Source organism: Macaca fascicularis, chromosome 1 (genome assembly GCF_037993035.2).
Source record: "Macaca fascicularis isolate 582-1 chromosome 1, T2T-MFA8v1.1".
In the NCBI taxonomy this organism is placed as follows: Eukaryota; Metazoa; Chordata; class Mammalia; order Primates; family Cercopithecidae; genus Macaca; species Macaca fascicularis.
Genome location: NC_088375.1, coordinates 136396616 through 136423519, shown reverse-complemented (window position 1 = coordinate 136423519; position 26904 = coordinate 136396616). Strand labels below are relative to the sequence as shown.

At 35.8% G+C, this 26904-nt stretch overlaps 1 long non-coding RNA gene across 3 annotated transcripts in view; it reads right to left on the bottom strand.

Moving 5' to 3' along the window:
* The window catches only part of LOC107126914 (uncharacterized), a 46671-nt gene that overhangs the window by 2745 nt on the left and 17022 nt on the right, over nt 1-26904 (bottom strand). The window contains exons 1-2 of one of the 3 annotated variants that reach the window (XR_012417380.1): nt 4500-26904; nt 1-118 (exon numbers count right to left, since the gene is read on the bottom strand). The exon at nt 4500-26904 is cut by the window's right edge and continues 17022 nt beyond it. This is a non-coding gene — a long non-coding RNA (uncharacterized lncRNA). The other 2 variants (XR_001483961.4, XR_001483964.4) reach the window with 2 other exon arrangements.

Genomic DNA, 26904 nt, shown 5'->3' with positions numbered 1-26904 from the left:
CTGTAGTCCCAGCTACTCAGGAGGTTGAGGCAGGAGAATCGCTTGAACCCGGGAGGCGGAGATTGCAGTGAGCTGAGATCGCGCCGCTGCACTCCGGCCTGGGCGACAGACACTCCGTCTCAAAGAAAAAGAAAAAGAATCACTTAAAGTAGTATTTAACTTTGAGATTATAGGGTCCACTCTAGTTCCACTGAAGTATAATCTCTGGGGGACGTGGGAGAGCCCTCAAATTTGCATGATTAACAAATTCCATTCATACACACTGAAGTTTAAGACTTATTGGCTGCCATCATTGAATGTATATACAGAATGTAACTAAACTCTTCTTCCCCAATTTTCTTCTAATTGTCTCAAAATGGAGTATATTTGCCCTTTCATGGGAAAGCTATGTCTGGCTGTCCAAATGCCAAAAAACTTACCTTGATTATTTTCCCATTGCATTACCCTAAGGCACTATGTTGGTATATAAGCATTTCTTGGGACTAAAATGACACATGCCTAGGGCAATCACCGGTTATTGCAGCCCTCCTACTTGGGAGAAGTAGCAACTAGAAAGATCAGTGTTCGAAATTCCTGTTTCGCCTACCTGGAGTTGTATATTTTTATCTAGGAAAATAAAATCACAGTTACACTAAGTAACAAGCCTCCGGCCAACTCAGAAAACTGGGGCAAAGTTTATCAAAGTACCCTAGAGTTTTTGATCCAAGATCCAATAGTTTACCAACTAAATCATTATGATGCCAAAGTATATTGTATAAAAAAATTACTTTAGTTAGGATAAGAGTAGCCTGCTACGAAAATGGCATCCATTGATAATTCAGTGACTGAAGGAAGATTCAACATTACAGTGTTTTAAGCTGGGGAGAATCCCTGCTCTACATAGTTTTTAAGTGATCAAGCTTCCTCTCGTTGGTGCTCCTCCTTTCTCTGGGACATTTTAATTCTCTGAATTGTAAGTCAGGTTGCTGTAGATTCCAGTTAGTGGGGAGGAGAAGAAGAGCATGGAGAAAGCCCAATAAATCCATGCATGATTTCCATTCATAATCTAGAAGTGAAAACCTAGTCTTGTGGTCATACATAATTGACATAGAAGCTCAGAAATGTAATCCCTGACTGGTTGGGTGGATGACCAGCTCCAATTGTGGAAAAAGGGAAGAAACAGATAGTGGTATAAAACTAGCAATCTCCATAACTGTACTTTAGGGATGTAAACTGAATCGTTATGCTTTCGCCATAGAGGGGATTACTGGCCCTGCGAGGGGTAGAGGGGGTGCGGCTTGTATTTTTTTATAAGCATAGAAATTAATTCATTTAATAAAAAATGGGACATATTCCCTTCTGTAAAATAGTTCTGTGCCATTTATCTATTGCTGCTTAACAAATCACCTCAAATCTTAGTGACTTAAAACAGAGATCAGCAAACGTTTTCTGTAAAGGGGAAGAAAGTAAATATGTTAGTCTTTCCAGGCCATATGGTCTCTGTTGTAACTAGTCAACTCTGCCACTGTAGTGTGAAAGCAATCTTAGACAATACGCAAGATCATTTAGTGGACTGGATTTTGTCCACGGGCGGCCAATCCGCAGTTCTAAACAAAATTTTTATTTTATTTTTGCTCATGAGTCTGTGGGTGATAAATTGGTACTCCAGTTAGCAGACAGGTCATCTAGGGCTGAATGGTCTACAGTGACCTTGCTCATATGTCTGGTGTTTGGTCCAGGGAGCCTCAGCTGGTATGGTTCATGTACACCCAATGTGGTCACTCCTCCCAGCAGCTAGCTCAAGCTTTTTCACATGGCGGTCTCAGGGCAGCAAGGACAGCAAGCCCTAATGTGCACGTGTTTGTCAAACCTCTGCTCTCATCGGGTGTGCTAGTGTCATATTGGCCAAAGCAAGTCAGCTGGCAAAGCCAGATTGAAGGGGGAGGGAAATAAAGTTTAGCTCTTGATGAGAGGAACAGCAAAGTCATATTGCAAAGATGTGTTCATATAGGGATAGAAGAAATTGTTTCAATTATCTTTGTAAACAACCTACCATAAAGTCTTTGAAGTAATGAAGGACTTACATTTCAATTCAGCTTCAGTAGTTCTTTTTCTCTACTAGAAAATTACTTAGATTCTTAAAATATTTTTAACAATAACATGATCTTTACAATTTATAAGCTGTATCAGAAAATGCATATGTATGACATTTTAAAATATTACAAATAATTAAATTCCAAGGCCAGAAATGAAAAAACAATCTTAAGAATAATTCACATTGAAGACTACCTAGATGAGAGTTTTTAAGTAGGCAACTAAGCAGGGTTATCTCTAGACTGTTTAATCTTTCCTTAAATTTATTTCCTGCAGTGCCCTACCTTTAAAGTTTCAAGTTACACATACTGTCTGTCATCATGATAGACACAGTGGCCTCCGGCTCAGAATTTTCTGTGAGAGCTTTCTGAACAGTGGGGCATACAGCTAGCATCAGTCCTCATATTAACTTATCAAGAAATTTTGAAGAACTGAAGCCATGAATTTAATCTAATTCGGGGGAGTGGGTTAAAACTTCAAGAAGTGCCCTTAAGCTTCTCTCTCTCTATATATATGTGTGTGTGTGTGTGTGTGTGTGTGTGTGTGTGTGTGTGTGTGTGTGTGTATAGAGAGAGAGAGACAGAGAGAGAGCTTCTCTATATATATAATATATATATTATATTATACATATATATATAGAGAGAGAGAGAGACAGAGAGAGAAGCTTATATATATCACTGTAGGAAACGGAGTTTTTCTAAACTAATCATACAGAAGAAATTTACTATTCAAGTATTAGTAACTGTTTATCTTCTATACAAAAATCTAACAATATTTAGGAGAAACCATTTCATCTATAAAGTCAGTAAACTAATTTTTACAAGTCCTCCTCTCCTGGAATTTTGATGAACTATTTGAATTGCTTTCTAGGATGTTAGAAATGTGAAACTGTTCTATGTTCTATATACAATAGATTGAGTTATAATAATACAGTGCTACCATTATTGATGTTTACTATGTACCAGGAATCATATGAAATATATCATCCAATGAAAGGTTTTCAGAATCTTAAGTGAACTTGTCATATTTAATTTTCCATTTCAGATGAAAAAAGAAAAAAAAAAACCTTTAGATTCATAAAGGTTAGGAAACTTGTCCAAGGTCCAGCGGTGTTCTGGTAAGCTGGCACATAGGGAATAAAACCACGATTGTCTGATTTAGGGTGCCAATTTTAGAGGTGTAAATAATCTCATCTTGGCTGATTTCAAACTACCAATTATGTCACTGAGCACAATGTTGGGAAGAGATGCACACAATCAGCTATCATAAACCAGTAGGAGGTGGCTCTAACACACGACTGCCAAGATCACAGATATAATAGGAAATAGGAGAGCCAGGATTTGAGCTACCAGTAGTCTACAAAGCCCATCCTCTAAATCATCATACAGTGATGCCTTCCCAACATAATAAACTACTCACCTGACAAATCATAAAAAATTATGAATATCAATAGCATTTTTAATTTCAGAAACACAGATATCTTTTTACACTATTTTGGAAATTAATACAGGAAATGGTTTTTCAGAATTATACAAGTTATATGATAGAGGTCAAGGAAAAGTTTTATGCTTCCTTCATTCCATTATCCTCTTTTTTCCTTAAGCTTTCACAATTTATTTGTGTTATTTCTTATTTGCATTTTATTGCCACATTTCATCTTAAAATTCTTATGTTTGGCCCCCAACAAATTTCTTTGCTGTTTTAAACTGTTGGCTGCTGCTGTTTCTTTCCTTTTTCATTTTCATCACATATTTATTTATTTTTTTCTTACCTTATGGCACAACTTTCACACTTTGACTTGTTGATTCTTCAACATTCTGGTTTGAGCAAGTAAGAAGATGGATAGGAAGTCCTCTTACTAAAATAAGGTGGGCTTACATTTTAAAAATTGTTTACCCACTCTGTATCAGAGATTTTTCATCTGCAAATGGGGATGACATAATACTTACCTTGTACTGTATGAGTGGTTGATCAACTGAAATAAAACAAAACAATAGACTATACAAGAAACAAATATGGAAACCCTGAGATAGGGATGATGCCTTGAGAATGAATGAGATCCAAAATTATTTGATCCAGATACAAAAAAATCATGTGATGATTGATAGGGACTCATTTTAACAATTTGGAAATAATTGAACTTTTCAAATTGATAGCATTTTTTTCACAACATAAATAAAATTGTACTTGGATACTTTCTTCATTTAACCGATTTTACACCAAAAATTTTTATCCTTTGTCAGAGTAATAAAGGTACTCTAAAATACCATTTGACATTATCATGGATTGAAAGAATGATAAATGAGAAAATCTATTTTTCCCAAATTATCTTATATGTGTTAAGCTTTAAAAAGTAAGAAAAACAACTTTGCAAATTGGTATGAATTTCTATCTGATTGGTTGAGGGGAAATTGATGAAAGCATACCTGTGATGATAGATCAATGCATGGTTACACTACACCAGAGCAAGCCAAGAGTTTTAAAACTCATCGGAATTTTCATAATTTCTTCAAATGTTTGAACTGAAGTGAGTAGATACCGAGCAAATTTTTCTCATATGCTTCTGTGAAAATATAAAGGTATGAATTAAGTGGGTTCTTTTTTTATAAAATGAGTTTCATCGTATGTTTTTTTCCAATGTAAAGACAGAATATATCCTGTGAAATAGCTAGTTGATAACGGATTATTATCACGGTAAATAAGTTAAAAAAAAAACTTACCTGTTGTCTGATGTGTTATTTTTATAAATCCATGGCAAAATCGAGTGGCATCTTGATTTTCTGTTGAAATTACTACTTTTATTATGTAGATTATGTAGCGTATCCTAGAGTTTTGAAGAGTTTTACAAAATGGTGAGTAAGAATTTTTTTTGCCTAATGCATTTGCAAGTACCTCTAGGCAAATGAAAAAAAAAAATGGATAAAAAATAGAGACAATTTAGAAGATTGAGGTTCGAATATATTAAAACCAGCAATAGAAGCAATATGGAACTCTGAATCAGGAAATACAGCCAGGAGTGAATTCGATTTAAACAGTGGTTAATTATAATTAAACTTCAAACAAAATTTGTGAATCATGTATAAGGCCACTGAATGGAATATATAACAAAGTTTGGATTTTGTGTCTTTTTATTTACTTCTTCTTCCTCAGCTCCCATCCTGACATTGGTGGTGTCCTATGAGAGGCCCTTTCGTATGACAAACAGAAGATAGTTTAAGACTATAGTAATGTTAGGGGCTAGAAAGGAGTCTTGGGGAGAAAAAAAATCATTAACTCAAAATTTAACCAGTATCCTTCTAAAAGATGGAAAGTGATGATGATGGCATAATTGCTGCCTCAACCTAAAGAAAATAAAGCTATTGAACAAAATACCTCTGTTCTTTCCAACGCTAAGTGATTTTATTTACTATTCAAATGGCTTTACTTGTTAATTTCATCGCTCAGCAGACAGAAAGTGCACCTTGGCAATAACATCGTCATATTGGCTTTTTTCCTTTACAATTAAAGAATTTAAATGTTTCTTCTGCATATCACATTACACTAGACATACATGTTATTTCTCTTAAAATTTTGTTGTTACTATAAGGTGTGAGCCTCACTTATTAATACATGGTAATCGACAGCTTTTTTTCTTTATTCAAGGAAAGTATGGGAATGATCAGTTTTTGCATAAAACTTTAGGCTGTAGTAAATCCTGTTTCTCTCATAATTCTGGGTTAGATTTTATTGACCTGTAAAACACATGACATTTTAGGAGCTTGTAGTAATTTATTTTATCTGTAGGAAAATGTATCACCGATGAGTATTAAATCTAAACATATTCTAGTTTAAACAGATGGTAAAACAGAAGTAGTGAGAAAGCTAAATAAATAATAAATAAATTAAAGAGAAGTCAGGATTAGTCACAAAGTGAAAATGAAAGCTCTAATAATGACAAGGTTGTGAACAAAACATTTAAAGAAAATGCAAGACACATAGCTTGGATATCTAAATTCTATTTCTTCATAATTTTCTTGGCTTCATTTTATTATGAAATTATCAAATTTAGTTCAATGAATATAAAACATGCTGAACTTATGAGGAGTGATACCAAGATGATCTTGCAACATAAACATCGGTTTTGTAGGTCCTTAATATAACCTCTATATTGTCAAGATGTTATATTTAATAGTTTTAATCCTTCAATGAAGACTACTATAATTCCCCAAAGTTAACTTTATTTGTTTATATGAACAACCCATTTTAATATTAGACCATGCTTTTTATTTTAAGCATTTTATTTTTATATTAATTTCAATTTCCAGAAAACAGTTGATAATGTTTAAATTGATCATTTTTAGGGAATGCATGATTTGTCATAAGCAACATAAATAAACACATTAATTGCCTTATCATACTTTTATCTGACAGATGGGTCCCCAGGCATAGAGCCTAACCTTTTATTTTGACACCTGCCACATTTTGCCAGCCCTGACCCTTTTTTCTTTGCCAGAATGTCACTGTGTTCACCATGGTTGCACTAATCTCCAGCTTTTAAAAGGCATAATATTGGAACCCTTCTGAGAATCACTGCTATCCATCAGCTGATACTACAACATAAAGATTTCACAGATCTATCCAACACCCCTTCTCTCCTGTGATTCAAGCACATTTTCTTTTATTTCTATGACCTACTGGCTCAGTAAGATTACATGGAGCTTGTTTTAATCTAAAGCCACATATTGTTAACATCTGACACAAACCATTTAATTTAGCAGTAATTTAAAATTTAGAATTTACTGAAGAATAAAAAAAGAAGCTATGATTTCATTTTTGTACTAAAAGAAACTTTTTGACTGTGAAGCAAATATGCTATTTTAATATAGCTAAGGAGTTAAAATCTATCTGAACATTTTCCTTTTAAATAAAAAGCATCAAGGCAATAAAACATGTTTTGAAAATCACTGTGCACTCAATCTCATACCTACACCTTTGATTTCTGGTGTGATTCCAGAAGCCATTAATATATGATATGTGTCTGGGTTAGTACAACTAAAAGCACATGTCTGGCCCATTAAAGAGTGGGGTTTGGTTCTAAAAAGCTCTGCAAATCAGAGAACATACAGAGGGCAGATGAATTGTGGGAGCTCATCCATTATTGAGATAATTTGGTATAAATTTCAAGATATTTCCTCCTTGAGCAAAATCAGACTATAATTAACTATGAAAAATGTTGTAATTATTATTTTTTGTGACTAAGTTAGAAACAAAGAAATAGAAAAGTAGGTATGTAGGGGATAGATTCTAGTAGTAAACAGATAGTTCCACCAGATCAACACAGTTTGGTTTACAATCTCATTGCAGAGATGTGGATGCCAATAACTTGTCTTTCAAATACAGCTTCTATTGGTTCTGAAATAAGCTTGTTTGGTATAACAGGAAAAGCCTAGGACTAATGTCCTGGTTAAGCGAAGCTTCTTGAATAATTCAGAGACATATTTGTGCCACCTAGGATATAGATGTACGTTGTAAGAAGTGTGGGATCTGTATCTTAGGACATTCAAAGAAAATGATGTTTCATGTCTTGGGCTAAAGGGTACTGGGGATAATTCTAGAATTCTAGCAACTTTATGTATTTCAGCCTCAGCACAGTTATTTAATCTTTTTGTTGTCGTTTTAGATGGAGTCTCTCCCTGTTGCCCAGGCTGAAGTGCAATGGCATGATCTCAGCTCACTGCAAACTCCGCCTCCGGGGTTCAAGTGATTCTCCTGCCTCAGCCCTCCGAGTAGCTGGGATTACAGGCATGCGCCTCCAGGCCCAGTTAATCTTTGTATTTTTAGTAGAGATGGGGTTTCACCATGTTGGCCAGGTTGGTCTCGAACTCCTGACCTCGTGACCTACCCGTCTTGGCCTCCCAAAGTGCTGGGATTACAGGCGTGAGCCAGTGCGCCTGGCCCAGCAGTTCTTTAATCTTAAGTGATCTACTATTAATACGACTCGGCTGTATTGCACATATTCCTCTTTCTGCCCTGCCCCAATCCAGCTTTCATGGATTACTCAAAGCTTCTGCTTGTTCCCATTTTAACTATGTCCCAAACCTTGGAATTTCATACAAATTTTTTTCTTCACATATTATATGTAAGTCCAGAGACAAAAATATTGATGAACCCAGCTCATCTTTTGCAGCCTGACCACACAGTTCAAAAATTGCTGGCCAATCTATTTTTTGGCCCCACTCCATTCAGCTGTAAATTTAAAGAGTTAGTGTTTGGGTTGGGTTAGCGTTAGGGTTAGATCCTGTGTGAGTAAACATAGCAATTTAGATGGCAGATGTTCTGGATAAGGATGATTCTTTTAGAAGGGATATGTCATGATTGACACAAATAATACTCAAAGTGTGATCCAGAGACTGGAGCTGTTCCATGTGCTATTTGTTATCCATCCAAAACAATAAGCACATTGAGATTAACAATTTAGGAACTCTTAGAGCTATTTGTTAAAGTAATTAAGTAGAGGTTTAATCTAGTAACAAAATATTTGGACTTGTGTTTTGTTTAACTTATTTTTTATTTTTCTAGTAATTCAGTTATATTACAAAAAAATAATGGTTGGCAGCTTATTGGGGGTGGGTGGGAAGCTGGTCTTTCACTGAAGGTATTTTGAGAGAAACCGGATTAAAAGACTCCTAGACTCTAATTATGGCGCCTTCTTAACCAATTAATAATGATCAAATCTTTATTATCAAATTATAACTCTGAACACCAGTTTCCTCCTAAATAAACAAGGATTATAATGGCAGTCACTCACCTTTCCAAGTTATCAGTCATGAGAAGACACAGTAGAATGAATTTTGAAAAGCTGTAAGAGGCTAATCAGAATTAAGTTATCATAAAGTTTCTTTATAAATACAAGCATACATATACATCCATATACATGTCGCATGGGAGAATTAACATCCATACTCAACATTATCGTAATAAATATATTTACTTTAAATCTTATCGCTTTCCCATATAAAATGTAAGATATGCGCAGTGTGGGTTTTATTGCTTGTTTCTGTTGTATTTACTAGTTTTTACAGAAGGCAATTAGAGAGCAAATTGATAAAGATGAACTTAGCACTCTATTCTCAAAAAGTTTACAGTTTAGATGATTGCATATAAAAGTTAAATAAAAAATATTAAGCAACATAACTCTAATACCTATTAAGAGAATTAACATATTTAATAAATTAATGATACAAATATTAAAGACCAAAGATACCCAGAGGAAGGAGAGAGGATTTAATGCTACTGTGGCCAGAGAAGCTCAGGCAGGATTTATACAGTGTTTTGAAGAATGGATAAGGTTTAGAAGGATGGAAAGGATGAATGGGGTTATTCTGGGTAGAACAAAACTTTCAAGCAAAAGTCAGAACATCTATGTAAACATATGTGTGAATATGTCAGTGTGTGTTCTGACAGAGAAAGGTCAGAAAACATATGAAATTAGAAATATAAATAAATTTTAAAATCCTAAAAATCAAATTGTAAAATGCAAATTTATTTTTTTTAATTTTTTGCCACCAATGGTGTGATAGTAAGTTATTAAAACTGGGCTCCTTGAAGTAAAATTCCCTTTGGATATATGTATAATTTGCTGTCATATATGTGAAATGTAAATGTTACAAATGAAAAGTAACGTAGCAAAGAATTTTCTCCCAATAAAACACAGTACATTATGCTAAATGATTTTTTTAAATCTCGTAAACAATGCAAAGAATAAAAACACAATTTAAAAAATATTAGCAAACTTTCCAGTGACCTTCCAACATTGCAGTCTAATGCAAAAACACTAGCTAAATAACAGGAATTGCTTCTTCTGATGGGCAACTACATAACCTTAGCAATTTTATTACTTTACAATAGAGTCACAATAATTAAATTACAGAATATTTCAGAAGTTTATGTAAATTTGGACCACTGTACCTACAGTGCCTCACTTAGAAAAGTCCACCTAGTAAAAATACCATTATTTTAAGAAGTACTGTGATATTAATAATGTAATCTAGTGATTTCAATACAGGCTTTCAGTATTTCACCATTCAATCATGTCATATTAATTTGAAGTACCAAAGTACTGGTAATTTTGTTAGTATATTGTTTTATTATTCTGACATTTATTACAACATACAAGTAAAATCAATGATTTAATTGTTCAATTTATACAAAAAAGACAAGCAGACAAATGGTCCACACATAATATGCAAACATACTGTGGTGCTGCAAACTTGTTTTGCAGGAATAATCCTACTCTGATGGCACATGTGTAAGGCAGTGTTGGTAGGGAAAGCGGTAACTCTGCATAGGTATCTCTAAGTATACATAACAAAAGATGTTAAGTACAAACTGGAAATGTTAAAAAAAATAGAAATAAAAATTATAGGTCTAACTGAATTTAAAATATTGCACTTCTTGAAAAGAAAAAAGGTAGTAACAAAGATCTTGCATTTATGAAAAAAGTAGGATTATCTGAAGACGAAGGAATCAAAAGAAAACATGCAGAAATAGTTTACAGTGTGCTCTACATCATTTCTCTGAGCAGTGTAGATGTGAAAAGAATTTTTGGAGCAGTTAGAAAAATTACAACAAAATTTGGATCAAATGAAGCTTTGCTTCTTTACATCACAAATTTATAAAACCAAAGAACATTATTTTGCTTTCAATTATCTTGTTTTTTCCACTTAATCTAGTATTTGGTTTGCTATTTTAATAATACTTTAATTGAATCTATGAATAATTTATACTGGAATGACATTTAATATTCCCATACTATGTACTATAAATTTACATTTTTGCTTTTTGCATTCCTCCTTGTAATGTATTCGTAAACGTTTGCATTTGACATGCATGAAGTATTTATTTATTTTTATTTTTTATTATACTTTAAGTTCTGGGATACCTGTGCAGAAGGTGCAGGTTTGTTACATAGGTACACACACGCCATGGTGGTTTGCTGTACCCTCCAACCCATCATCTACGTTAGGTATTTCTCCTAATGCTATCCCTCCCCTAGCCCCTCACCCTCCAACAGGCCCCTGTGTGTGATGTTCCCCTCCCTGTGTTCATGTGTTCTCCTTGTTCAACTCCCACTTATAAGTGAGAACATGCAGTGTTTGGCTTTCTGTTCCTGTGAAATATTTAGTTAGCTTTTTTTCATTGCTTCTTAATAATATTCATATAAACTACAAGAATAAATACATGGTTTGGACAAATAATGTAGGTTATTAGAATTTGAAAAATCAGTAATTTAAAATTCTTATAAATAAAAAAGTCACTGGAGGCTTTTGGACATGACCAGAGTTATGTTTTGCAAGAAGGAAGTATGTATAGAGAGTCAAGTTATATCACTGTATTTATATTCTAGACCAACATTAAATAAGAGACTATAGGCACAAAGTGAGAATCCAGAGGAGGATGAGGACGTAAGGAATACTGTTGAGGGAAAACCCACACAATTTGTCAACTCAAGACATGTGGGAAGGAGTCAGAGCCAGGCTAATATCCAAGCCTGGTTTTCTAGGATTGTGGTCCTAATATCCAAGGACTAGGAAAAAGTGTGCAGAGAAGACAGAAGCTTTTGGATGTGTTGCTTTTGAGGTGATGGTGGGATATCAGATTGGTCTTATTTTTTTCTTGTATATCTTTTAAGATAGCATTTCACCTGTCTTTTCCCCCTTATACTAGACTCTTAGTCACTGGAGAACTAGGACTTTGTGTTATTGGTTGGTGTTCCCGAGATCTTCATATAGCACTTCATTCTATCATCTCAATATATATGTTGTCAGGGTGAATGAACAAATGACTAAGGTAGCTTTTACTGACATCTCTTTATCCCTGAAATTCTGACATCCCAGAGTAGGGGATCTTAAGATCAATGCTAATAAAGCTAATAAAAAGACTAGAATGTTGGTTCTCAGCCCTGGATGCACACTGGAATCACTGGGAGGATTTTGAGAAACACTAATGCTCCACCTACAGAGATTCTGATTTAATTGCCCTGGGTGGGATTCACTAAACGGTATTTTTAAACGTTCCCCCAGACAATTTGAAGTACACCCAAAGTTAAAAACTTTTGAGCTACAGAGTAAGTGTAGGCTGGGGAAACTTGAATTTTTAATTTAGTTTAAGATTAATTTTCATATACTATATTTACCCCAACAATCAAATCCACCCAAATTAATCTTCTCACTGTCGCTGTGCAATGGAATTTAATACCTAATAGATAATGTACATAGAAGAAAGAACTGCTCTTAATAGAAAACTTGACTTTTAAAATCTGTATGTAATTATCTGAGATTAGAATATTCAAAAAGAATATGTTACAGGACCAGAAAGCAAACCATCACAATATATGCTTAGATTTTTTATTCTATTCATGCAGTTATCTATTCATTTAACCAACATTTATATCAATTGTGTTTTTGTTGGTTAAAATTGGAATTTTAATTAGTACCAACATGATTCCAAATCAGGCTATTTTAAATTTTAGAATGTATTCGTCCTTAATACACATTATGTGATTATTAACAGTATTGATTATCTGGAACCCTGGTAAGACCTTCAAGGTCATTATGGATTTTGAATCCTCGAACTATGCTTTAAAGACCATTACACTGCACTTACTGAGGGAGCGGATCCAATTGAAGTAGACATTTCTAACTTTTTAACGTGCTTAGTATTTTGTCTTGCTCTCTCTTTAAACACAGATATAACACGTATTTCGAACCACTTTTTACATTTTACATCTCACCAAGCAGTCAATGAATATTAACTAATCCTTCTTGTTTTAGAAAACAATTGAATGTTTTTAATAACACATTGCTGACTCAGCAATCCATTAATTCATTTTGAAATATTAACTGATTTTTTTCCTTCCTAGGTTCCTGAAGTGAAACAAGAAAATATTTAGGTTTTTTTTCCTAAAATCTGTCTAAAAAAATCTGAAGCCTTTTGGGAATGGAGAGGACTCAGACTATACTTAAATATTTGAGAGGGCAATTCCTTAAAATCTAACCTTGTACCACTCCCCAACCACCGCCCAGGCTTGCTGAGTGTGTAGTAGGTAAATGGAAAATGCTATAAACAAGTTCTCCCTCTTTAAAAACATACAAGGGATGGAGTAAAGTGAGCCACGACAAAGAGGAAATCAGCCAGGAATAAGAACTATGCAATAGATGGTTGCAAGCATGGGCGTAGAAGCCAGGCAGCCTGGCAGTGGTTGGCTAGAAGGAAATCTAGTATGGAGACTGTGTGATCATCTCAAGGGGAAAAGTGAGGCTTCCAGACCTGGGGCCTGGGCAGAATCTGGGATGCCTGGTCCAGTGCAGAAGACTTGGGCATGGGAGCCAGGCAGCCTGGGTTAAAATCCCAGCTCTGACACTCGCCAGATGCGTAACCCAAAGTCAGTTATTATTGTCTTTGTAGCCTAAGCTATAAAAATGGCAATAAATGGACTGCCCACCTCATTAAACTGTTGTATGGATTAACTAAGTTGTGGGTGCTGGAAAGAAATGGAATCTTACCAAATCTCCCGTCTCCCCACATCCTTCACATTTTTTTCCTACCTGGGCTTCTATGATGCTGCCTCATCCTTATTCCCTACTACCACTTTGATCATTCTTCAAACTCAGCTTGTGCAAGACCACTGTTTTTAAGAGCTATCTTTTGGACAACTCTCAATGTCATGGCATCCTATGAAGTCCCTACCACCTGCTTAAGAAACTTCAAGCTTTGTCTCCTACTGTCTATGCTGATTTTTTTTTTTTAATGTTTCTTTGCGCAGTCCCTTTAGATGAACCTTACACTTGGATGGCCCACCAGGCTTTTGATTCGGCATATTTCTTCTCAGTTTATCATTCTAGCACTGCAGTGCTTGCTGTGGATGGCTGCTACTCAACCCTCTGCACTGGACCAGGCATCTCAGATTCTGCCCAGGCCCCAGGTCTGGAAGCCTCACTTTTCTCTTGGGATGATCAACCAGCCTCCATACTAGATTTCTTTCTAGTCCAGCACTGCTTAAAGGATCAAAGACCCTCTGGTTCTCCTATTCCCCATATTCACCCAATCTCCTTTTTCTCCATGATTTCAACATTCATAGATAGGCTAATGGAAATAATGATTTAAGGTTGATTGAGTGCTACCATATACCAAGCACTGTTTTGAGACAGACAATATTATTTTCCTTACAGAAGTGGCGGGTAACATAATCAAGTCACAAAGCAAAGGAAAGACTGACGGTCCCAGTCCCTATGCTGGGTGTATACTGAGTACGAATTTTAGAAGCAGAGTCACTGTCTGGATGGGAATCCTGCTTGGTTTGGGATCTGCATGACCTAAGGTAAACTATTCAGCAGGTCTGTGACTTGGTTTCTAGTTTGTAAAATGGGGATAATTATGCATCTCCAAAAGTTTGTTTAAGTGAGTATTAAGGGTACTAGCATGTGCTAAGCAATTAGTACCCAGCACTTAGAAAGTGCTCTAATAGCTAGTTATTGTTATTATTATTTTCTTTTCTTTTCTTTTTTGAGATAGGATCTCCCTCTGTCACCCAGGCTAGAGTGCAGTGGCATGATCTGAGCTCACTGAAGCCTCAACTTCCCAGGCTCAAGCAACCCTTCCACCTCAGCCTCCCAAGTAGCTGGGACCACAGGCACATGCCACCATGCCCGGCTAATTTTTTGTATTTTTTGTAGAGAAGGGGTTTTGCAATGTTGCCCAGGCTTGTCTTGAACTCCTGAGCTCAGGCAATCGGCCTGCCTTGGCCTCTCAAAGTGCTGGTATTACAGGCGTGAGCCACCACGTCCAGCCTAGTTATTAGTATTGTTACTACTGTGTACTGCCTCTCATGAGGTCCAAATCACTATCTTTGTTCCAAATTTCTCAAATTCCAGGCCTATTTATCCAACTGTACTAGATGCCTGCATATTTTACAAATGTCTCAACTTACTATTATCTCTGTAACTTATTATTCTAGTATAACTTACCTTGGTGAATATCACCATCACGCCAAGCACTGAAGTCACTCAAAGCTCCTCCTTTTTAATCAATTAACCTCAAAGATGGATTTTCCCCATATTTTCCCAGCCTTATATCTTATCCATCTTCCTTCCTCTCACCCTTACCTAAAGCACACTCATTTCCAGTAATTTTGAAATAGTTAGTTCATTTCATTGAAAAAAAAAAAAAAAAAGGAACCCTAAGGGAACCCTACTGTATGCTAAGCAAGACACTGATGGTGCAAAGATGAACAGGACCTAATCTCCGCCTTCAAGAATTTCACAGTCTAATTAGGAAGACAAAAACATTAACAAACAATTGAATACAATGTGGCGAGGGCTTACAAAACATAGGCGAATGTGTTAAGGGAAGGTAGAAGAGATTATAGAGGTGAAGAAGGCAGTATCAGAGCTCAGTCAAATTTGACAAACAACACGGTACCCAGCTCGTGGTAGGTGCTGGGGATATTGTTTATGACTTGGAGACTCTATGAGAAAGGAAAGCATCAAAATATATTTTAATATAAAGTAGTGAATGCTAAGATAGAGGGAGGCACAGCGTGTTCTCAGAATGCCATCAAGATATTTGTAGTTTAGGAATAAGAAACTTGAAGAGTAAGTCAGGAAGTTTAGTGATTGTTCACACCACTTCCTCTGCTTGATCTAACTTCTCTCATTTTGTTTTTCTGGAGAAACCCATGTGTAAGATTCCAGTTATTACCTTCAGTTTGAAGCTGATTCCAAGTGCTTTTGATCCTCAGTGTCCTGTTCACCCCACCCCACTCTCAACATTTTGTCTCTCTTTGACCACTGATCTGTGACAGCAAATGTAACTTATTTTTTCAGCTTAATGATTTACACAGCCATTTCCCTCTCAATCTATTATCAAGTGTGTTGTGGAGAGTTTGCCATAAAAAAACTCATATTTCTTAGAGTAATCCAATGAATTATTACATTATTGTTAAATCACTTGTCATGCATATTTTCTTCATTGAACATATGAGCCTTTCCCCAGTGTTTCCTACATGCTGAACACTGAAAAATCATACCTACCAGAGCTGGTGAGCTCTGATTCATGTGTCATCTTTGTATACTCTGGAAAGGAGCTGTGTTAGTCAGCTCAGCACAAAATATCATAGACTAGGTAGCATAAACAACAGAAATTTATTTTCTCACAGTTTTGGAGGGTGGAAGTTTGGGATCAGGGTGCCAACTTGATTGGGTTCTGGCGAGCCCTCTTCCTGGCTTGCAGAGGCTGCCTTTGTGCTGTGTTTCCACATCACGCACACATACACACAGACACACACACACGCACACACACGGAGAGAGAGAGAGAAAGAAAAAGAAAGAAAGAGAGAGAAAGAGAGAACTTGCAAACTTTCTGAGGTTTCTTATAAGGGCACTAATCCTGAGGGCCTCGCTCTCATGATCTCATCTAAACCCAGTTATCTTACAGAGGCCCCATCTCCAAATACCATAACACTGGAGGGAAGGGCTTCAACACAGAATCTGAGCAGGGGATGCGAGGACAGTTCAGTACAGAGCATTCCACCCAAACCATCACCCACATGGATTTGCAGGATAGCCTCACCCTTTCCACCCTGTGGGGTTACCGGCCCCACCCCCTAGCTCTGACAGGCTTGAGTCCTCTGAGTGGTTCTGCCTCCAAAGAGCTGAGTGGAGACTGTCCAACCTGTTGAAACTGAGGCTGTGGCTCTGGCTATCTCAGAATTGCCTTAGGGACCATTTATTCCTCTCCTTGAAAAATAGTGCAGGTTCTCAGTCAAATAAGCAAACCAGCCCATCATGTCTAACCCAAGAAGTCTCGAAGCCTTCATTCTTTTTGTCCCATCTTCATCCCCTTCAGTTCAAACTGGCAGAATTTCTGCTCACATAATCTCATAAATTCTTATCAAATGGTTGTCCAGTCACACTCTTAGTGTTCTCTTCAGAACAAGATTTTTTCATTTTTTAATAATATGGATAAGCTGAGAATTTCCCAAATCTTCAAGTTCTGGTTCCTTTTTGCTGAACAATTTCTTCTTCAACTTATCTTTTTTTTTTTTTTTTTTTTCATTTCAGCAGAAAAGGTCAGGACCAAACCAGCTGCTCCTTAGTCAGATTGCTTAGAAATGTCAAACATTTAATTTCATCACTCACAAGTTCTACCCTCCCCAAAACACTAGAATACAGTTCAGCTAAGTTCTTTGCCATTTTGTAACAAGGATCACCTTTCTTCCAGTTTCCAGTAACATATTCCTCAATTCCATCTACGCCCTCACCAGAATCACCTTTACTGTTTATATGTTTAGGATGCACCTGAAAATTCTTCCAGCCTCTACTCACTACCCAATTCCAAAGCCATTTCCCCATGTTTAGGTATTAGTTACAGTAGCACTTCCATTTCTTGGTACCAAAATTTGTCTTAGTTCAGGGTGCCATAACAAAATACCTTAGACTGGGTGGCTTAAATAAGATACATTTCATTATCTCACAGTTCTAGAGGATAATGTCCAAGACTACAGTACCAGCGAAGTAGATTTCATTCTGAAGCCTCTTCTGTTTTCTCACAGATGGTTGTTATCTCACTGCATACGCACATGAACTCTTTGTGTGCCTGTGGGGTAAGAGAGAGAGAGGGCCAGCTCTCTGGTGTCTTCTCTTTTCAGGGTACTAATCAGGAAGTCCCCACAGTCACGACCTCATCTAAACCTAGTTATCTCCCAAAGGCCCCATCCCCAAATACCATCACATTGGAGATTAGGCTTCAACATATGATTTTTGGGGGACATAATTCAGTTCAAAGCAGGTGCCTTCCTCAAGACACTTTATGTCCATCTGTAGGCAATTTGTCATAATAAACTAATTTCAATAGAACAAGGTGTTCCACTGCTATCTGCCGGAAAATTGTTGTAGTAATCCCTAAATCTGCAAAGTCTACCATGTGCAAAGTCTCCAGGAGCAAAGTCTCCAGCTCCTCTGGAGTTACACAGTAAGCAACCTACACAATTATTTGCCGTAGTCCAGGTTATTCCTTCCTAGTCCTCAACTGACAATTTTTATGTATTATAAAGAAAATAAATGCTTCAAAAATCTATTAAATCAGAAATCAGATGTTTAGATAAGTAAACTATTTACTCCAAAATTAGTACAAAGAAAAGACCATCTTAATAAATAAAGAGTATAGTATATGATTTCAATTTGACATGACACAATACTGTGTGACTAAAAAACTGGGCTATAAAAAGTGATAACTTTTTGCTGAGTTTGAGTACTATAATTATTAAGAAAATCCGTTATTTAATAAAAGCAGCTGAGAACCTGTCAGATTCAAAATCACAAGGTTGAAATTGACCTAAATAGGTCCACATGTTGGTAATCCTGTTTCCAGAATGGACCATCCTTAAGTCACCCAAAATAAATGAATATCTTGTTAAATACAGATTAACAATTGATCCTATAAAATATCCTCCTTGTATTTAACTTAAATCCATGGTACTTAAAATTTAACTTCTTTTCTCTTGTTCTGTCAGTGTCAGAATAAATGTTGCAGCAAATATGAAGTGCCTAGAATGCAGAAGGAACTCTGTAGATGGTAAAACAAAAATTAATTCATGTAGAACCCTTCTTATTAATGTATTTAAAATACTTTTCAGGCTTCCTTCTTTTCTGACAAGTTACACTATTAACTTTGTACAAGCAAATATTAATAATCAACTAGTTGATTATACAGTCTGAAATTTTCTTTTTAAAATATGAATATGGCAGACCATGATCTTAGGTTTCTATTACAACACAACCTGCAGACATGCAAGATTTAGCAAGAAGGTATTAACATTGTAAATAGTATTACTTTCAAATCTACAGAAAATGGCTTTCTAAGATTTGTGCCAATCATTCATTTTTAAAAATTGGGAATGCCGGCCGGATATGGTGGCTCATGCCTGTAATCCCAGCATTTTGGGAGGCGGAGGCAGGGGAATAGCTTGAACCCTGGACGCGGAGGCTGTGGTGAACTAAGATCATGTCATTACACTCCAGCGTGGGCAATAAGAGTGAAACACCATCTCAAAAAAAAAAAGTTGGGAATGCCTAGATTTAATAATTTGAGGAAATTTTTTAAGAAGAAAATGAGCAGTACATTTTCACCACCATGGGCTCCTTTTACCTATTTTCTTTTTCTTAATTATGTCATATTTTCTAATCTTTTCTCAATATTTTACAATAAGTCTTTTTCCATTCAGCTTATCTCCACATAAAAATAGAACACATAAGAATTTCCCACAATTATCTTTTCTTTCTTTCCTTCAGATTATTTCCTTCGTCATAGATTATTTTAGATATATTAGAGTACTTAATGTGTTTGGATTACTACAAGAATAATTGTGCATAGGCCCAATTCTGTATTGACTGGTTATCTTCAGTTTTATGTAGTCCTATTAAAAGCAGATTTTTTTTGTTTTAGTTCTTAACATTTCATGTGCAGAATATTTGTGCTATTTCATGGTAGTTTTACCTTTAATTATGTTGGCGCATTTTGTGTATTTCCAGTTTTAAAATTGTATAAAAATAAAAGGATCCTTAACCACTGCAGTATAAGAGTAGGAGGGGTGGCCGGGCGCGGTGGCTCAAGCCTGTAATCCCAGCACTCTGTGAGGCCGAGACGGGCGGATCACGAGGTCGAGATCGAGACCATCCTGGCTAGCACGGTGAAACCCCGTCCCTACTAAAAAATACAAAAAACTAGCCGGGCGAGGTGGCGGGCGCCTGTAGTCCCAGCTACTCCGGAGGCTGAGGCAGGAGAATGGCGTGAACCCGGGAGGCGGAGCTTGCAGTAAGCTGAGATCCGGCCACTGCACTCCAGCCTGGGCGACAGAGACTCCGTCTCAAAAAAAAAAAAAAAAAAAAAGAGTAGGAGGGGTGCTCCTATTTTCCTGGTTCTTCGTCACAGCCTCTTCGTCACAGCCTCCCCTCAGGAATGGAAATCATGGTGGCATAACTGGAGAGCAGCTTATCAGGCACACAAGCTTAGGGAATCCAAGGGAAGAATGCTCTGGTTAATTGTGGGTCAGCTTAGAAAAGAACATGATCATGTCCTTTGCAGGGACATGGATGGAGCTGGAGGCCATTATCCTTAGCAAACAAATTCAGGAACAGAAAACCGAAAGCCACATGTTCTCTCTTATAAGTGGGAGCTAAATGCTGAGAACACATGGACACACAGAGGGGAACACACACTGGGGCCTTTAAGAGGGTGGAGGGTGGGAGGAGGCTGAGTATCAGAAAAAATAACTAATGGGTACTAGACTTAATACCTGGGTGATGAAATAATCTGTACAACAAGCCCTCATGAAACAAGTTTACCTATGCAACAAACCTGTATTTGTACCCTTGAACTTAAAATAAAAGTTTAAAAAAAAGAAATAATAAGATCATTTTCTTAATTGCATGGAAATGTAGTAAGAAAAAAAAATTTTTTAAATGACTAAGATTTATATTTCTGTAACACTTAACATGACAGTTTTTAAACCATTCATCAGTTTATTTTCACACATCCCCAAAAGATTCAAAAAGCATTATCTACACTTAAATGATTTCATTTTTTCTTTTAGTGAATCAAACAGCTTTTTTTTTTCCTGATTGCATAAACTGACCAGGTGTTTGATCACTTTTGCAGATGTTGGCAATATATTGATATTACTAATGCCAACACTTTTGATAAAACGTTGAACTGATATTATTATGAACTCACCTTTCAATTTTTCATTAAATATGAAAGTGCATACTTATTTCCTTGTTGTTTCTTGAAAATATTCTTACAAACTACGCCAACTCTCTCTTGAAGAGGAAGAAAAAACAAATTTACTTTGACTTTACCAGATGCTGTGTTATTCAAAAGTTGTTTTTGTTTTTGTTTTGTTTTGTTTTCAGGGAAAAACCCACCAATCTAAACAGTGAAAAATTAAAAGACTGCATGATGTTTTTTAAGTATTGCTACAATATAAATGAGAGTTATTAATCTGCAGCACACCAATCCAAATCCTAAATTACATAACAAAGAGATTGCTCGTTTTCTGTCACATATAGCCTCCTCTCTTTGTTAAAACCATTGTAATACTACTAATATCTATAACTTGAGAAACGAGGCATACAAGGTTAGGATGTCTCTAAAAAACAAAAAAGTTTTTAAGGTGGGGCCTTCATTGTTTGTGAAGAGCTAATCATTCAACAATTAAATGTTTGACAAGTTTGACAAGCTAAAACTAGACAACGAAATTGACTGTTGCTTAAAAAAACACAAAACATCCTTTTAGGGGAAATTGGTAAACCTCTTCTAGGGGAAATAAGATCCATTTTCATGTTAACTAAGTTTAAGTTGCCATTAACGTCATAATAATAGAGGGAAAATAAACTGATTTTGATTACATATTTAGTGTTAATTCAAGTGCCTCTTGATATCTCCCCAAATTAGTTTGTTAAAAATAAAATTGCCTGTTGACAATCTATTTTTATAAACATTTAGGTTATCTATAATTTAACTGTAGTTTTTACTTAAGCCATAACAAATAGTGTTTGTAGTATAAATGTCATTTATATCCAAAACTTACTTAGATTTAAAAATATTCTTTACTGATTTATTTGCTCACTGTTTCTTCCTGAATCATATTCCTTCTTTCTGGATTTATTTATTTCTTAATGAAATATGTCCTTTAGTGTTTTTTTCAAGTGAAGGTGGGAAATTCTGTGTCATTGTGTATCTTTAAACTTCTTTATTCAACCTTCTCTCTTAAATGTTTAACTTTTCACTGACATTTATCTTGTCAGCACATTGAAGTTACTCTTTCATTCTCTTTTGGTCTTTCCTAGTGCTGATGAGGACTTCTATCAGCCTGATTGTTCCTTTGTAAATTACCTTTTATCTCTGTTTAATTTCAAAATTCTCTCTTTGTCCTTCATGTTCTGCCACTCCACTACAAAGTGACTACTAGGTATAATTTTTTTTTGTCTATTTAAATTTTCAATATTATTACTCATTGCTTTCCTCAGTTTTCAATAAATGTTTCAGCCATCATTTCAAAGATTTCCTCTTCCCTATCAATACTATTATTATTATTATTATTTTATTATACTTTAAGTTCTAGGGTACATGTGCACAACGTTCAGGTTTGTTACATATGTATTCATGTGCCATGTTGGTGTGCTGCACCCACTAACTCATTAACTCATCATTTACATGAGGTATGTCTCCTAATGCTATCCCTCCCCACTCCCCCCACCCCACGACAGGCCCTGGTGTATGATGTTCCCCTTCCTGTGTCCAAATGTTCTCATTATTCATTTCCCACCTATGAGTGATAACATGCGGTGTTTGGTTTTTTGTCCTTGCAGTAGTTTGCTGAGAAGGATGGTTTCCAGCTTCATCAATGTCCCTACAAAGGACATGAACTCATCCTTTTTTATGGCTGCATAGTATTCCATGGTGTATATGTGCCCCATTTTCTTAATCCAGTCTATCATTGATGGACATTTGGGTTAGTTCCAAGTCTTTGCTATTGTGAATAGTGCCACAATAAACATATGTGTGCATGTGTCTTTATAGCAGCATGATTAATAATTCTTTGGGTATATACCCAGTAATGGGATGGCTGGGTCAAATGATATTTCTTCTTCTAGATCTTTGAGGAATCACCACATTTGTTACTGGAATTCTTATTAGACATATGCCAGGGCTTCTTGATATTTTTTTCTTTGCCTTTTCAATTTCCTTTAATATTTTTCTTTTCTTTCTCTCTATTGTATTTTTGTATGCTTCGATCTACCTATTCACTTATTTTTCTCTTCATCTACATCTAGTCTACATACTCTCTATTATTGTTTTATTTCAATTATTTATGATTTTATTTGATTGAAATCTCCTTTTGGCTTATACTAGTAGGAGCAGGGAACACAGTATTCTATAGTGTTCTGAAGAGATAATGCTATAAGTGATTCAAAAGAGCAAATGCCTCTGATAAGACTGTAAGATGCATGAGAGAAAGGATGTTTCATTATCTAGGTAGCCCTACTACCCGGTAAACAGCTTGGCAAATAGTATGTTCTCAATAAATGTTTTCAGTAATGGATTAAACATAAACCAAGTAAATGTTAAACTTCACAACAATATACCTTAATATTAATATGTTGCCTTTAATAATTGTCAGTTGTTCAAGTACAGTAATTCTCAAACCAGGGATATTAAAAATCACCTCTGGAGAACATTGAAGTGTAGGTCCATAGGTCCCACCATAGAGTTTCTGATTAATCAGGTCTGAGATCTAAAAATCTGTATTTTCACAACATGTGAAGTCACATAAACTATAAATTTTGATTCTGAGAACTAAAGAAGTACCTTGAAAGAAATACTGTCTGAGTGCAACCAGATTTAGAAACGGCAATGATAGAAAGGTAAAGCAAAGATTCTTCTACATGACTTGGTCAGCAGATGGGACAGGAAGAGACTGCCAGGAAGGAAAAGCTTTGGAATGAAGGAGCAAAAGTTAAATATTAGGAGGAAGTTTGAGAAGTTCTGATGCTGTCTTGGAATCCTGCTGTTCTAAAACAAAGCTACCTTGTTTTAAAAATACACAAGTAATAAATATTTAGTCATTTGCTCTAGTAAATTGTATGCATTTTGCAACATATACTTTTTTTTAACTTCTTCACATGGGTTCTTTTACTAATTAAAGCTAATTGGAAATAGGTAGAAAAGGTTAATATTGGGTCTGTTTCCTTGTGGATCTATTTTTTAAGATTTGCATTTAATTCTGTGGGATAATAGAATGATAATGTAATGTAATTTAGCTTAATATCTATTTTGTGTTAGATGACAGTTTTATTAAGCAGAACCAATAATCATCGTTATTCAGAGTCATAATGGCCCATTATAAATGGTCTCATTTTCCCTAATTTTAATTTTACCTCTTAGAGTATGCCTAGAATTGTTAAAATGGTTACGCTTGGTTTCTTTCATAAATATCATTTTAACAATCAGTATGGAAACATAAGTCATCTAGTAGTTAAGTCCCACCATTCTACATATTTGACATATTTGATGCAAAACTATTTTCGTGTCTTGGTTTCTCTTAATTATACTTTCAGACTAACAAATTTCAGGAAGCTAAATTACCATCCTTTATGTATCAGAGCCTTAACATTGAGATGAATAGGCTTTTGTTTCTGGGATGCCACCTTTCTGACTCTTGTGTTTCTTAGGGTAGAGATGAACAGATTAGACAAAAGAAGGACTTGTCCCCAACTAAGGTGGTTTTATGTTTATAAGGCATTTTCTTTTCTTTTCTTTCTTTCTTTCTTTCTTTTTTTTTTTTTTTTTTTTTTTTGAGATGAGGTCTCTCTCTGTTGCCCGGGCTGGAGAACAGTGGCTTGATCTCCATTCACTGCAACCTCTGCCTCCCAGGCTCAAGCGATCCTCCCACCTCAGCATCCCAAGTAGCAAGTAGCTGGGACTACGGGCATGCAACACCATGCCCTGCTAATTTTTGTAGTTTTTTGTAGAGTCAGGGTTTCACCACATTGCCCAGGCTGGACTCAAACTCCTGAGCTCAGGCCATCAGCCCGCCTTTGCTGGAATTACAGGCATGAGCCAATGCACCTGGCCTTATCAGGCATTTTTTCTTAAGGTGAATAAATTTAGGGAACAGTCAGATTATTTTCTGTCCCAACAATTGCAACAAGAGATGGGAATTTATAGAAGGGAGAAAATGGAGTTATTTGGGTCATAAATACATCAGGGGAGAGAGGGCCTTAGAAGTTCCCTCATTTTAGGGCTCTTTTGAGTGACATCAAATATCTGTTTAAAGTTGCACAGTTTATTGAGTATTCTGACTTGCAACCTTTCATATAGGCCTACACCATTCCTTTCAGAGGAAGATCACTATTATTCTAAACTTACACCGAGAGGACTAAGTGTAGAGAAATTAACTCACATCCAAGCCAGTTACCTGGTTTGAGTGGAGGCAAAGCGTCAGCTTTTTTCACAACATCAGAGTTTTTACAGTCAGAACATATCCCAGAGGCTTTGGATGCCTGGGAACAGAGGCAAAAGGTCAAGCAAGTTCAAAAAATGGAGGTGGAAGGTCATCTCAAATACAAACTTGACCAGCTTTTTATTATTGTCCAGGGACCAGCATGCAACAATTGCTTAGAATTCAAGGAAAGTCAACTCCTTTCAGCTTCTGTCATGGGCACTATAGGTGGCTCCTGTTGCTTTTGAGTAATAATTCTATTTCATCTATACATGATTAAATAGAACTCTCTTCTATAAAATTTGTGCCTGGATGAACCAAAGATGCATTTTCAAGCATTCAAGAGTATGCAGGAAGAAATCAGATCCACTCATGGATACAAACGTGGATTGTAACCTATGACGCCATTATGTAATTTGATATTTTACTTTACATCATTCAATTATTTCTTCAATAAGTAATCTGTGAGTGCCAGAACTGCGTTATGCACTGATGTCATTGAGAAAAAAATATAGTCTTTGATCATACTCTGGTTGGGCAAGAAAGCATTGACAATACAACATGGTCAATAAAACAGAATTTTTAGTAGGCCATGGGAATGTGGAAGAAGATACTTTAAGGCAACCTTTCAGTTATCTTTTGAAATGATTGTTTCACCGTGATTCATTTACATGCATGCATATCAGTGATTGAAAGTATCTATGTATGTATGCAGCTGTAATCTTTCTTGGTTGCCACACACTTTTTAAAATAACATTCCCAATTTGTTTAAACAGAGAATCCCCATAAAGAATGGTAAATTAGAAGTGCTTTGATTGGTCTTGGAGTATGTAGTTTAACTTAATAGATATTGGACTATCTTTAATATAGGGCTCATGATAAGCCATGCTGAGAATCGCATTTAAAAATTCTTAGATAAATTAATGAAAGAAACACTTTAATTTTTAACCCAACAGATGTTTACTTTCTGGGTTATAACCATCTCTTAAAACATTTGCATAACTGGAAGGCTGTAACTACCCATGAATTTTGCCAGTTTAGTAAAGTCTTTAAGATAAGGCTAAAATAACTGAGAAAACAGAGTATTTCTGACAATATGTTCTGAATGTATAAAGCTCTTGGTCAAAAACCATGGTCATATAAAAATCCATGTTCTGCCCCTTGAGTTTTTAGGTCAAGTATTTATACCCATTGATTAACATACATAATACAAATTATATAAATTCTAGCCAAGCTGTTTGGTTATATTTTTGTTATCTTTATTTTAAATAAAAAAGATTGTGGACTTCAGAGTAAGTCTTTGTAACTAAATTCAATCTTTGTCATCTTTGACCCTGGACAAATTTTTACTCCAAGATTTAATTTGTTGTCTAGAAAATAAAGATAATACTTCCACATAGTTCTACTGTTAGAATTGAGTCCAACATGAGGAGCTGGTATAGTACCTAACACAGCATAACTTCAACATCAATGATAGTTCCTCTTCATGATTGACTACAAACCCTATGCTAGATCATGCTTTCATAAAAGCATTAAACATTAAAAAAAATCTTTTCACGACATTCCACCAGAGGCATTGAGTCAAAAAGCTTAATGATTCCTATTCGGCTTACTTAATTTGTGGGGATATCAAACTCACCTGCCAGCCACTGGGCTGGTCCATGTGAAGCGACCACTCAAAATATTACATGGATTGTGTTTTTCCATGAAAAGTTGAGACTGACCATGCATTTTTGCATATTTTCTCATAGTTATAGAATTGAGTGATGTCTCACATTCTATTTGTAATGCAC